This window comes from Saccopteryx leptura, chromosome 4 (assembly GCF_036850995.1).
Source record: "Saccopteryx leptura isolate mSacLep1 chromosome 4, mSacLep1_pri_phased_curated, whole genome shotgun sequence".
Classification (NCBI taxonomy): Eukaryota; Metazoa; Chordata; class Mammalia; order Chiroptera; family Emballonuridae; genus Saccopteryx; species Saccopteryx leptura.
In genome coordinates, this window is record NC_089506.1 from 5,043,954 (window position 1) to 5,056,498 (window position 12,545).

Here is a 12,545-nt window from a genome sequence, read left to right on the forward strand (position 1 = left end):
CTTTCTGTTAGTTTTGTGTCTTGTTTGATCCTTCTCTTTCATTTTTCTATCTTTTGTTTTTATTTGGTTGTATTCCATACATCTTTCCTCTGTTGCTATCTTTTTTATCTCATGTGCTTCTGTGGTGGTTTTTTCAATGGTGGTTACCTTTGAGTAATGAAAAGGGTCCCTACCCTGTTCATTGTAGCGAACTATTTTGTGAGTACTTTTGCACTCCATCGTCCTTTGCTACTGTTAATCTCCATCTTCTCCACCCCTTTCTTTTTGTTGTCACAGTTTAAATTTGGTTTTATTGTGTTCTTCTTGGAGCTTTTACTTGTGGCTCTGTTTTTTTTTTGTTCTTTGTATCTGATTGGAGAAACCCCTTTAGTAATTCCTGGAGTGGGGGTTTTCTGGTGATAAATTCCCTCATCTTTTCTGTATCTGTGAATGTTTTTATTTCTCCTTCATATTTGAAGGATAGCTTTGATGGGTATAGTATTCGTGGCTGAAAGTTCCTCTCTTTCAGGACTTTAGATATTGGGGTCCACTCTTTTCTAGCTTGTAGAGTTTCTGCTGAGAAATCTGATGATAATCTAATGGGCCTTCCTTTATATGTTGTATTCTTCTTTTCCCTGGCTGCCTTGAGAATTTTTTCTTTGCTGTTGGTTTGTGTCAATTTCATTATGATATGCCTTGGAATAGGTTTGTTGGGGTTAAGAAAACTTGGAGTTCTGTTTGCTTCTTGAACTTGAGGCTTTAGTTCTTTCCACAGGCTTGGGAAGTTCTCATCTATTATTTGTTTGAGTATGTTCTCCATTCCATTTTCTCTCTCTTCTCCCTCTGATATACCTATTATTCTTATGTTATTCTTTTTGATGGAGTCAGATAATTCTTGTAGGGCTATCTGATTTTTTTTAATTTTTGAGTCTCTTTCTTCTTCTCTCTGTTGTGCCTCAAGTTGCTTGTCTTCTATTTCACTAATTCTCTCTTCTATCTGACCTGTTCTATTAGCTAAGCTTGTTACTTCGTTTTTCAGCTCGTGAATTGAGTTTTTCATCTCTGTTTGATTTGTTTTTATAGTTTCAATTTCCTTGGACATATATTCTTTGTGTTCATTGAGTTGTTTTCTGAGCTCCCTAAATTGCCTTTCTGTGTTTTCTTGTATATCTTGGAGGATTTTTAGGATTTCTATCTTGAATTCTCTGTCATTTAGCTCCAAGGTTTCCAATATATTAAATTTTTTCTCCATAGATTTTTCCTCATCTAGCTGTGTTACTTCTCTTTCTTTTGTATCCATGATATTCGATTTTCTCTTCCTTAATGGCATCTGAGGGTGGTTTTGTTGATAGTATTAATGAGATTTAATAAAGAATAAAAAGTTTAAAAAGATAATAAAAAAAATCGAAAAGAGTTGTTTTTTTAAAAAAAATTAATAATGAAATAAAGAAAAATAAAATAAAATAAAAATTAAAAAAAAAAAAAGGAAATTATTCCCCCCCTCCTTTTTTCCTCTCCTCTCCTCTCCCCTCTTTCTTGATAAAATCTTGTGGTGGACTGTGAATTATAACAAACAATGCCTGTGATGGAGGGCCTGAATTGGGGAAAAGTAATAAAGGGGCAAAAAAAAAAAAAAAAAAAAAAAAAAAAAAAAAAAAAAAAAAAAAAAAAAAAAGAAAGAAAGAAAGAAAAAAGAAAAAAAAGAGCGTATGGACCCACAAAAAGCAAATAAGGAAAAAATTTGGGTCAAGAATAAAATGATTTGCTTTTAGGTGTTGGTTGTCTAAGAGTTATGATGAGAGGATTAAGAGGAAAATGGAAAAATGGGGGGGACAAATTAAAAAATTACTATTGTATTTAGTGGAACAAGAACTAGATAATATGGAGAGCCAGGGATGGGAGCATTGCTAGTGAGTTAAAAAGGTGAAGTAAAAACCCCCCAAAATGCCACAAACATAAGTTTGAGTCCCAGATAAGATAATTTGTTTGTTATTGAGGTTTGAATGAGAGGAGATGTAAAGGAGAAAGGAAGAAACTAATATAGAGGGAGAAAAGAAAGAGAGAGAGAGAAAAAAAAAGAGGGAACCACTAAAAGAAGAAAAAAGAAAGGAGAGAGAGAGAGAGAGTTAAGGGTTTTGGAGTGCAACCCTCATAGAGAGAAAGGAAGAGAAGAGAAAAGATAATGGGAGATGTAACACTTATGGGTAGTGTAGTTCAAGGAGAGGAGAGAGTAAGACCGGTAGAGAGTTAATCGGCCAAATTGGAGGAGGAAAAAAAAAGTATCAAGAATGAAGATAAGAGAAACAAACGAACAAATATAATAAAATGGGATAGGTTATAAAGTCTGCAGATTATTCTTGATTTTGAGAGGTTATCTTCTTGCTTTTTCTTTTCTCTCCCTCTTCCTGGTCGGTGACTCTGTACCCCGGGTTTTGCCCCTTTGCCACGCTCAGGTGGAGGTTTGCAGTTGATAAGTCTCTATGGCAATGTCATGTATTGTGCTTTAGTCTCGTTGGCAGTCGAGGCTATTAGCATTTATAGGCTCCGACAGTGAGAGAGTCCGTGTTCCTGGAGCCTTTCTCCTAGTCTTTCCTTCCTCAATTAGTAGCCTGATAATCCAGCTATGGGGTTGCTGCTGCCTCTGCCTGGATAGTAAGAGGCTCAAAGAGCTGGCAACTCCCCACTCTATTTCCACTCAGCACAGGGCTCTGGGTAAGGCTCAGTCAGTCAGAGCTGCTAGCATAATCAGGCGGGCTTTCCGGCCATTCAAAGACCTCTGGCTCTGCCACTCTGTCCGGTAACACAAGCGGGCGCCCACTTCTGGGGTGCTTGGAGGAAACTCTCACGCACTGGCTGCGCGCGCAGACCAGGATATCCGGCCAGCAGTCTCACGCTCTGAGTGAAACCCCCAACCGCAGGGAAAAGTTGCAGCGTTGGAATTGAGTCTCGCTCCGTCCCCGTGCGCGGCTTTTGCAAGGCGCTGGGGCGGCCCGAGATTCCGCTTTGGCCCACACAAAGGCCCCTGACTCTGCCCCTCTGTGCGATAACACGGGCGCGCACTGCCGAGGCACTCGGAGGAATCGCTCACTCCTTATCTGCACGCGCAAACCAGGATATGAGGCCGGCCGCGTTTCCCTCTGAGTGAAACACCCTCCAGTACGGAAAATCTCCACCGTTGGAATTAGTTCTCACTCCCTCCCGTGCGTGGCTTTCCCAGGGCGCTGGGGCTGCCCAGAGACTCTGCCCTTGGCCCACAGAAAGGCCTCTGACCCTGCCTCTCCGTGGGGCAACACGGGCACCCACTTCCGGGGCTTAGGAAGAAATCTCTCGCCCACTAACTGCGCACCAACCAGGAGACCGGGTAAAATGTCCGCGCCGCTTGTCTTTCTTTCTTTGGGTTTGGCGCGAGTGTTAGCTTGAATTGCCCGGGTTGCCACAGGATCAGATTTTCCTCAGCTTGGATCTCCGTGCCACAGCCTGGATCGGCCGTTTGTGTTGCGACCTGGATGTATTCACCCTCTTTGCCCGCCTCAGTTTCTATATTCACAGTTACCAGAGAAAGCCGCCCTGTTTAGAGGTTAGTGAGGAAGGCGGAGCATTTCTTACTCCCTATTTCCTTCGGGGTTTGGTTATATATTTAGCCAATTTTTCACTCAATCATACCTTTGGGTGTATTGCGAAGCATCTGGAAGCTCCAAGTATAGGTTTTTCTGTTTCTGGTTGAAGATCTTGTTGAGTTTTGGGGGAGATTTATCGGTATCGCTTCCTACCCCGCCATTATTCTGACGTCCTATTACAAGATTTGAGAGCAATAAATAAGACTATGGATATTATGGGTCCTCTCCAGCTAGGATTCCCTTCTTTTACTGCTATTCCATGGAATTATCACCTTGTAATTATTGACTTGAAGGAATGTTTTTTTACTATTTCTTTAAGCCCTCATGATTGCAAGTGTTTTGCATTCAGTGTTCCTCCACTTAATTTCCAGGTTCCAGTGGAGCAATACCAGTATAGAGGTTTGCCTCTAGGTATGGTTAACAGTACTAGGTTGTGCCAAAAATATGTTGCTCAAGCTAGCTCTCCAATATAAAGACAGAGCCATAAGGCATACATAATTCATAATGTGGATGATATTCTTATCGCTCATCCAGATAAAGACATTATGTTGACCACTTTGCAACCACTAGAATATTTGAAAGAATCAGGACTTTCTATAGCGCCTGAAAGGGTGCAATAATCTTTACCTTTCTCTTATTTAGGACAAATTATTGAGGGACAACAAATTCATCCACAAAAATTAGAAATTGGGACAGATCATTTGCAAACTTTAAATGATTTCCAGAAATTATCAGGAGATATTAATTGGCTTAGACATTCCTTGAAATGAACTACCAGGGAACTGAAGCCACTTTTTTATATTCTTAGAGGCTCAGCTGAACGAGCTTCTCTTTGGCTACTTAAGCTGTTAGAACAGCAATCTTTAAAGCTTTGGGAAAAAAAGCCTTGCAATAAGCACAATTAAAACTCTTAAATCCTGAAGAATCAATTGCCTTACTAATTTGTCCCTTGGATTACACTCCAACAGGACTATTGTGGCAAGCTTCAGGTCCTATTGAATGGATTCATTTAGGTGTTACTCCTAAGAAAGTTTTATCTCCATATTTTAATATTGTCACCTCCTTCATTATCAAGGATCATAGTCGACTTTTACGGCTTATAGGTTTTGAGCCTCAGATTGTTGTTGTTCCTTTTTGAAAGGATCAACAACAATGGCTCTGGGAAATTTCCACTAAATGGCAAATCACTTTTACAAGTTTTACAGGCCAAATTGATTCTCACTACCTAGTTAATAAAATAGTTCAATTTTCATTAATTATTACATTTGTCTTTCCAAAGACAATTATTAATGAGCCCATCTCTGAAGTACCTACAGTATTTACTAATGTGTCCAGCTCAGGAATTTCAGGCTTAATAATTGACAGACAAGTTTTTACTGAAACAGTAGCTTTAAAATCAGCTCAAAGACTAGAATTACATGCCATTATCATGGCTTTTCAGCATTTGCCATGTTCCTCCTTAGTCTGTACACAGACAGCAAATATTTACTTATGGTTGTTTCCACTATAGAGACTGCTGTCTTAGGGACAACTGCTGATGAGGAACTATTGCAGCAATTTCTCCTTCTTCAAAAAACTTGTACATCCACATAGAGCTCCATGTTTTATAGAACATATTTGAGCTCATTCCATGCTCCCTGGAGCTTTAGCACAAGGGAATGCCCTTGTTGATCAAGCTACCCAAAAGAAAATTATTGGAGCAACCATGACAGATCAAGCAATTAAACCTCATACTATTCATCCCCAGGATGCTGCAGCCCTGAGTAAACAGTTACAACTTTCTCAGGATGCAGCCCGGCAGATTGTTAAATCCTGTCCGAGGTGTCCTATACTACAATCTGTCCCTACATTTGGAGTTAACCTTTGAGGACTCATACTGGGACAACCTTGGCAAATGAATGTTACTCATATGCCTTCATTTGGCAAACAGTCCTTGTCTATATTACAGTGGATACTTATTCTGGATTTATAGTAGCCTCTACCAAATAGGAGACACTGCTAAGCATGTGATAGCTCATTGTTTGTATGTATTTTCTATTATTGGATTTCCTAAACTGATTAAAACTGACAATACTCCCACATTTTTAGGAAACACATTTACTATATTTTGTCAAATCTTTCAAATTACTGATCAAATATTAAGGCCAGTTTAAAAAATATATAAATGGGGGAGTCATATCCTGGAATTCCTGCAAATCTACCTTATCTTTAAAAACTTTCTTATGGGCCCTGGCCGGTTGGGTCAGTGGTAGAGCGTTGGCCTGGTGTGCAGAAGTCCCAGGTTCGATTCCCGGCCAGGGCACACAGGAGAAGCACCCATCTGCTTCTCCACCCATCCTCCTCTCGTTCCTCTGTCTCTCTCTTCCCCTCCTGCAGCAAGGCGCCATTAGAGCAAAGATGGCCCGGGCGCTGGGGATGGCTCCTTGCCCTCTACCCCAGGAGCTGGAGTGGCTCTGGTCACAACAGAGCGACGACCCGGAGGGGCAGAGCATTGCCCCCTGGTGGGCAGAGCGTCACCCCCTGGTGGGCGTGCTGGGTGGATCCAGGTCGGGCGCATGCGGGAGTCTGTCTGACTGTCTCTCCCCATTTCCAGCTTCAGAAAAAAAAAAAGAAAATAAAAAGAAAAACTTTCTTTTGAATGTTGATGAACAGGAGATGCCAAATCTTTTTCTCCTGCAAACTTCTACCCTCTTTTATTTGATCCAGCTAATAACACTGTTTTGTCTTTTTCCAAATAGCTCCAGATATACAGAAAAGGTTTATATAGGTGGGTGAGGATCCTCAGATCCCTCAGAGAGATCTTCTGAGCATGGCTTTTAAGGTACCAAGAGATCAGGTGAAATAACAGCTCTTCAGATACGACCTTAAAGGCTCCAACACCCCGAAGGGGTCTCAAAGGACTCCATCTGGACCCAGCTTCATTAGTGGAAAGGAAGGTCATTATCTAAAGCCTGCCAGGATTAAATGCCTTTGCTGTGAGGAAAAAGGGACACTGGAAGGTAAGCTTCTCTCTCATTCCTCTAAAGGGAGGGTTCAGTCTATTCCAGCCCTGCTCCAGCCACCTGTGACCTGACCTTGCAGCCTGCTGGGACTTGCCACTGAAGGCGAAAGGTGACCTGGGCCATTGGCCCCATTTCACATCACTGTGGATGAGCCTAGGGTATTTCTTCCAAGTAGCAGGTATACTAACCTCATTTCTTATGGACACAAGGGTCACTTAACTATGTCTTGCTTGAATATTCAGGTTTTTACTCATCCCTCAAAGATCTCTGTTGTGGGTGTTGATAGTTCTTTTTTCTGCTGCTTTGTTTAATATATAGTGTATCCTTTATTCCTCCTGCCTCAATGTCCCATTCATATTTTAGGATGATACTTATTCCTCTTATTCTCCTTTTTGCCAACATCTGTTGCAAATTTACCTCTGCCACCCAGCTTAGTGTTTTCGAAGGTTCTCCTCACCACCCCACAACTCTAAAGCAGTTAGAAAGGCCCCCTGGGTTCATCTCTCCAGTTTTGAATAAAACAGAAGCTCAATCTCCACACATCCTGCAGATGGCTTTTCCAGTCTACCTGAATCATTACCAGCTAGAAGCAGCGGTCATTGGGACTTGGACGTGAGCTGCAAAGTATAGAACTGTGACAACAAATCCAGTGCCATGCGGATATTTCCTGGATGTGGACTTTTCTTGGACTCCTGCTCCTTGTGACAGCTTTTAATGGACTGAACTGGGGTTGGGTCCCATCTCCAGGGATTTCGAATGGTGTTGGTGCCAAATTGGACTTGGTGAACATGTTAAGGACATTACTCTATTATAGATTCTTGTTATATTGGCCAAGAATTTGCTTAAAGGCTTTAATCACTGTAATGTATTAGACTAGTTGTTTGGGTATCTGTTAGCGTTGGCTATACTAATTTCGTGTTTGTTCTGTATTTTTTCATTCTAACTCCGAATTAGAATCTGGAAAACTAGGAAATCAGATGAGTGCAAATCTCAGCACACAAATTAAAAATAAAAAAGAAAACGGGGATATGTTGTGGACCCTAAATGGCAAAAAGCCATTGTAGATTCTAAGCTTAGCAAATGGCTAATTCTCCCCCCCCCCACCTCCATATTGGCTATGATGCTGAGTATTTGCACCCATTTCACTTGCTTGCTTAAGTTGCTGGAAGGAATTTACATGCCCTTCCTCTTACTCTTTCTTTGTTCAAATGTAGGTTGATTTTCCTTGTGCATGGTAGGGAATTCCTGTTTATGTCTTGGGAAAGTTCCTGTTTTAGCCCTGGTTGTATAACTTTGTATCAAGGACTTCCTTGATTGGCATATGGCTATATAATAAAGCAAACTGGAGCTATAGGGCACTTGGATATTGCCCTCAGCATTGAAGAGTCCTCCTGGTCCCATCCTTTTTTCTTAATAAGTATGTTTCCTTAATTCCACACCGTTATTAGGAGACGCACTGGTCTGTGGCAGATGAACAGAACCACCACCTACCAGGCAGGAATCCCTTTTCCATAGTCTGTTCTCTCTTCGGATCCCCTGAAATCTCCTTAGACCTCTGGATAGACAGCCATGACCACGTCCCCATGTCCTGTGTTCCTACCGGGACTGGCCTCGCCCCTCCTAACCAGTGAAACTTGCCTTCCATTCCAGGACAACCCTGCTGATTCAGGTCCCTGTCCAGGTCACGGTGATGTCTCATGACTGATTAGACCTCGGGACATGGTTCTCATGCGGGTGAGCCTGACAGTCCTGGTGGGAGAGAGCTGAGGGGCTTTCTTCTTTAGCCAAAGCCAGAGAAACTACAAGTCCTCTTCCCCAGTCATGCCAAGTCCTTAGACAAGATCCTCAGAGCAGCCCGCCCCCTCATTTGACTCCACCTGTTGACCCTGTCCTCTGTCACTGGGGGGCGACCATCCGACCCTTACTTAGAATCCCAGGGAGCCGAGAATGAGATTTCCATTGTTTTCCCTCACCCGGAACATCTTGGGTTTCTTATGGAAAATGATGCCCATCATTGCGAATGCACCATGAGCTTGTCTGGAACAAGTCTCTTCAGAAGTGGCCGGCATGGGGTGGGGATTTGTGCCCTTCCCTCTTATTTCTAGATAATGGTTGGTTTCCTGTTTTACATTTCTTTAATCACCAGGACCAAGCAAGAAGAGTGTGCTGAGGTGGTGTTCTCCTGGCCACTCTACAGCCGGAGGCAGGTTAGTCTTACCTTGTGCAGGTACTACTATTACTCCTGATTGTACACCTGCAGAAAATAAGACTAGAGACATTCCGCATGGCAGTCAGATTAGCACCTGGTAAAACCCTGATTAGAACTGGGAACCAGGCTCCAGATCCTGAGTTCTTTTCTACTGTGGAACAGCCTCCTCACTGCTGTACGTGGGAACTATTAGAACTCCATGACTATTTGTCCACATTGAAAAAGAATAATAAATTGATTAATAGCATTCTGTAGTCTGGTGAGAATTTAGGAATTTGAAGTTCAGTGTAAAAGATTCTGTGCTGTTAACTAGCTGATATAAAAAGTCACTGTAAAAAAAAAAGCCACTGTACAAGGAAAGTGCACAAAAATAAACAAGATTGTTTGTATAAGGAGCAACCATTGTGGACTCCATTATCCGTTACAATAGTTGACAATGACATTGAGGCTTGAAATATGTGGCATGGGTGCAGGAAGAAGAAAAAGGATCAGGCTTTTCCACAGGGTCCTGTGTAGCCCATTCATGTCTGTCATCCCTGAAAATTCCCCCCACCCCCTGTCCGCATTCTTCTGTGGATGTGTTTCTGTGGCTTTTCCCAGGGCACAATTGGAGCATTCCTGTGTAAGGAGACGTGTTCCCAACACTCCTCCTCTGTATCCTGCCTGTCCTGCACCACAGGTACTAGTGACTGCAGTCCCGGTGAGGAAAGAAATGTCTTTGCCTGGATTCTTGTTTCTGGTATCACTCAGTGGGGACCACCTGCAGACACAGCTGGGTTTGGCGTAACTAGAACTGGTGACTCACTGTGAGCCAGAGGCCTGAGAGGGGGTGGCTCTGTCTCTTTGAAGAGTCTCTTGTAGTTAAGAAGCTCTTGGCGTGGACCCAGGGTGAGGGCACACAGTGTTTCCACATGGAAGTCACCACCAGAGGGCGATGGTCAGGGCAGTGGAGGCCATGCCCCCATGGCATCTCTGTTGCAATTCAGAATTTATTGTTGATATCAATGAGTGACTCATAGTGTCAGCGGGTTCCAGCAGGTTCCAGACTCTAGGAACTACAGATACCAAGATAATGGGAAACTGGAATTCTGGGAGCAGGACGTCAGTGAATTGATTTTAAGCAGTCATCTCTGAGACTGAAAATATTCTCCACGACTGCAGTAGGAGACTGTGCTGTAGAGACAGTGCACCAGCTTCCAGGGAATAAGCAAGCAGATTGGGAAGGTGGGAATGGCAGGTGTGTTCTCCAATGGGGTGGGGCCAGGGGGGATGGAAACTGGGCAGGACCCCAGGTCAACACACTCCAACCATCTGGCTCTTTGTTTTAGAAGGCCTGACTATTTCCAGGGAAGCTGGAGAGTGAGCAGAGCCTGGGGCTCAGAGCAGCAGAGCACTAACGCCACAGACAGGGTCAGAGGGTCGGATCTGGGAACGACCCGCTTGCTCACGCATCACACTGCGGTGACTTCTCCTGTCCCTGCCACGGGCTGCTCAGTGTCCCCTGTCTTTCCTAAGACCCCAGCATGTTTTCTGCAAATTTTCATTAAACGTATGGGGTGACCCTGGGTAATAACACTACTTAAGTTTCAAGTGTACAGTTCTACACCACATTGCACTGTGCACCTATAAATACTGAATGTAGCAAATGATACTTGTTTCTGCTGTTTTTCTCCTCCGTCAGAATACAGGTACCCCAAAGGTTAACATTTTATTTCTGTTTTGTTCACTATTCAACAATTTTTTGAGGAAAGTGAATGAAGAAAAGTTGGACATAATCGGTGAGTTTTCTCAGAGTCGTCAAGTACCATGGGCAGCCAAGTGAGGGTCGCATGTCCCTCTTCTGACTGACTGTGACAAGGGCCATCAGAGCTGGGAGTGTAAGCAACAACAGCCTTCACGTTCAGTGTTCACTGCTGCCAGAGGCCCTGTGGCCCTCACTGCCCTGTGGTCACTGAGCCCCGCCCACCCCACTATAAGTGCAGGCTGGCTCTGCCCTCCCCACCACTCACTCTGCCCTCCCACCCGACCCGCACCTCCAGGGGACTCTCAGCCATGAGGACCCTCGCCCTCCTCACTGCCCTGCTCCTCCTGGCCTTCCAGGCCCAGGCTGAGCCCCTGCGGGAGACAGATGACCAGGTGCCGGCCCAGGACCAGCCCGAGACCGAGAACCAGGATGTGGCCACCTTCTTCACAGAAGAGGAATTAATCGCTCGAGAAGCTTCAGGTGACACCTGCCCACGTGCTACAGGGTCTGACCCCATCAGAGGGCCTGTCAGAGGTATGTGCAGGCCAGGCTCACAGTCGTGGGTGGAATGAGGGGGCTGAGAAGCAGGCACCACGAGGGGAGAGGAGGATGGGGGCGGGGCAGAGAATGTAACACATGACCTTTCATCCTAATCCAGCAGATGTTGTCTATGGTAATAGATAGGTCACTTCTCAGTGGCTGTCCCTGGTACCAACTGTGCCTCTGCACCCTGTACCTGTGCCCACCGTGCCTGACCCTCCATTTCCCTCCAGAGGCCTTTGGAGAGTGACCATCTGCACGTGCAGAAATGGCAGATGCAATAGAGATGAGCGTCTCTCTGGGAGCTGTAGGAAGAATGGCCATCTATACAATCTTTGCTGTCGCTGAGCTTTGTGGGCTGAGACCCAGAGCACTGTGACATTCCACTGAGGATGCTAGAGTGCATTAGTCTGTGTACCTGTCCTTTCTCTCCTTTCTCTCTCCAGAATAAACTTCAAGCATTAAACTCACTGTTTCTTTTTCTTTTTTGTTCCATTTTTCTTATGTGTGTGATTCAACAGCTTGGAAAATTCTTTTCTGAATCGTTCACATTATGTTATTCAGTTTTTCCATCCCAATAATGAACAACTTGAGCATTTACCGGGCAATAACAAAAACAGCAAAAGTAATCATATTTAGAACAAGCTTAACAGACAAAATTTAATCCAGTCATAATAAAACTCAAAGGAGAAAGGTGTCTGGAGTGAACCAGAAGGTGTTGTTGACTTCAGGAAAGGTGGTTCCAATGGACTGTGTTACATGTTCTTTAATTTTAAGACAGGAGAGGGCATTGATATGTATATTTTTCTCAGAATAAGCAGGTATTTCAGTCACATGTTCACATTTGTAGCGGTATCAACAAGATCAAGTGATCTAATACTTCAGGGTGCCACAAACAGAGAAAAGTAAAAACTACACCAAAACCAAAGTATACTGATCAGCATCGGTGGTCTCAAATAATGAACTGAGAAGGGGGCATCCCAGAGCCACTGGTAAAGCTCAGATGCCCAGTATTCGTGAACTCAGTGGTCCTTGATTGCATTGCAAGTGGTGAATGAGTCAATGTCAAATGAAATAAGTTGTCATTGCTCTCTCTCTTTAAAGAGATAGAGTGACAATAATCCCCTAGTAATTCTAATATAATCTAATATAAAATCTAGCAAGAAACCGTATGGTATGAACAGGCAGTGGTGCAGTGAATAGATCGTCGGTCTCTGATATGGACGACCCAGGTTCAAGACTCCGAGGTCTCCAGCTTGAGCGCAGGCACTTCTGGCTAGAGAAAAAAGCTCACCAGCTTGGAACCAAGGTCACTGGCTGAGCAAGGGGTGATTCGGTCTGCTGTGGCCCCACGGTCAAGGCACATATGAGAAAGCAATCAATGCACAACTGAAGTATTCTACTCTCCAGAGGCGCCTTCCCGAATACCCGAGTCCTTGACAACCACTTCCTTA

At 43.8% G+C, this 12,545-nt stretch overlaps 1 long non-coding RNA gene across 1 annotated transcript in view; it reads left to right on the top strand.

Annotated features, from left to right (window-relative positions):
• Positions 1 to 11,561, top strand: part of LOC136402587 (uncharacterized) — a 37,710-nt gene extending 26,149 nt beyond the window's left edge. The window contains exon 2 of the long non-coding RNA XR_010751000.1: positions 11,327 to 11,561. This is a non-coding gene — a long non-coding RNA (uncharacterized lncRNA). The remainder of the gene's footprint in view (positions 1 to 11,326) is intronic.
• Positions 11,562 to 12,545: the final 984 nt, after the last annotated feature.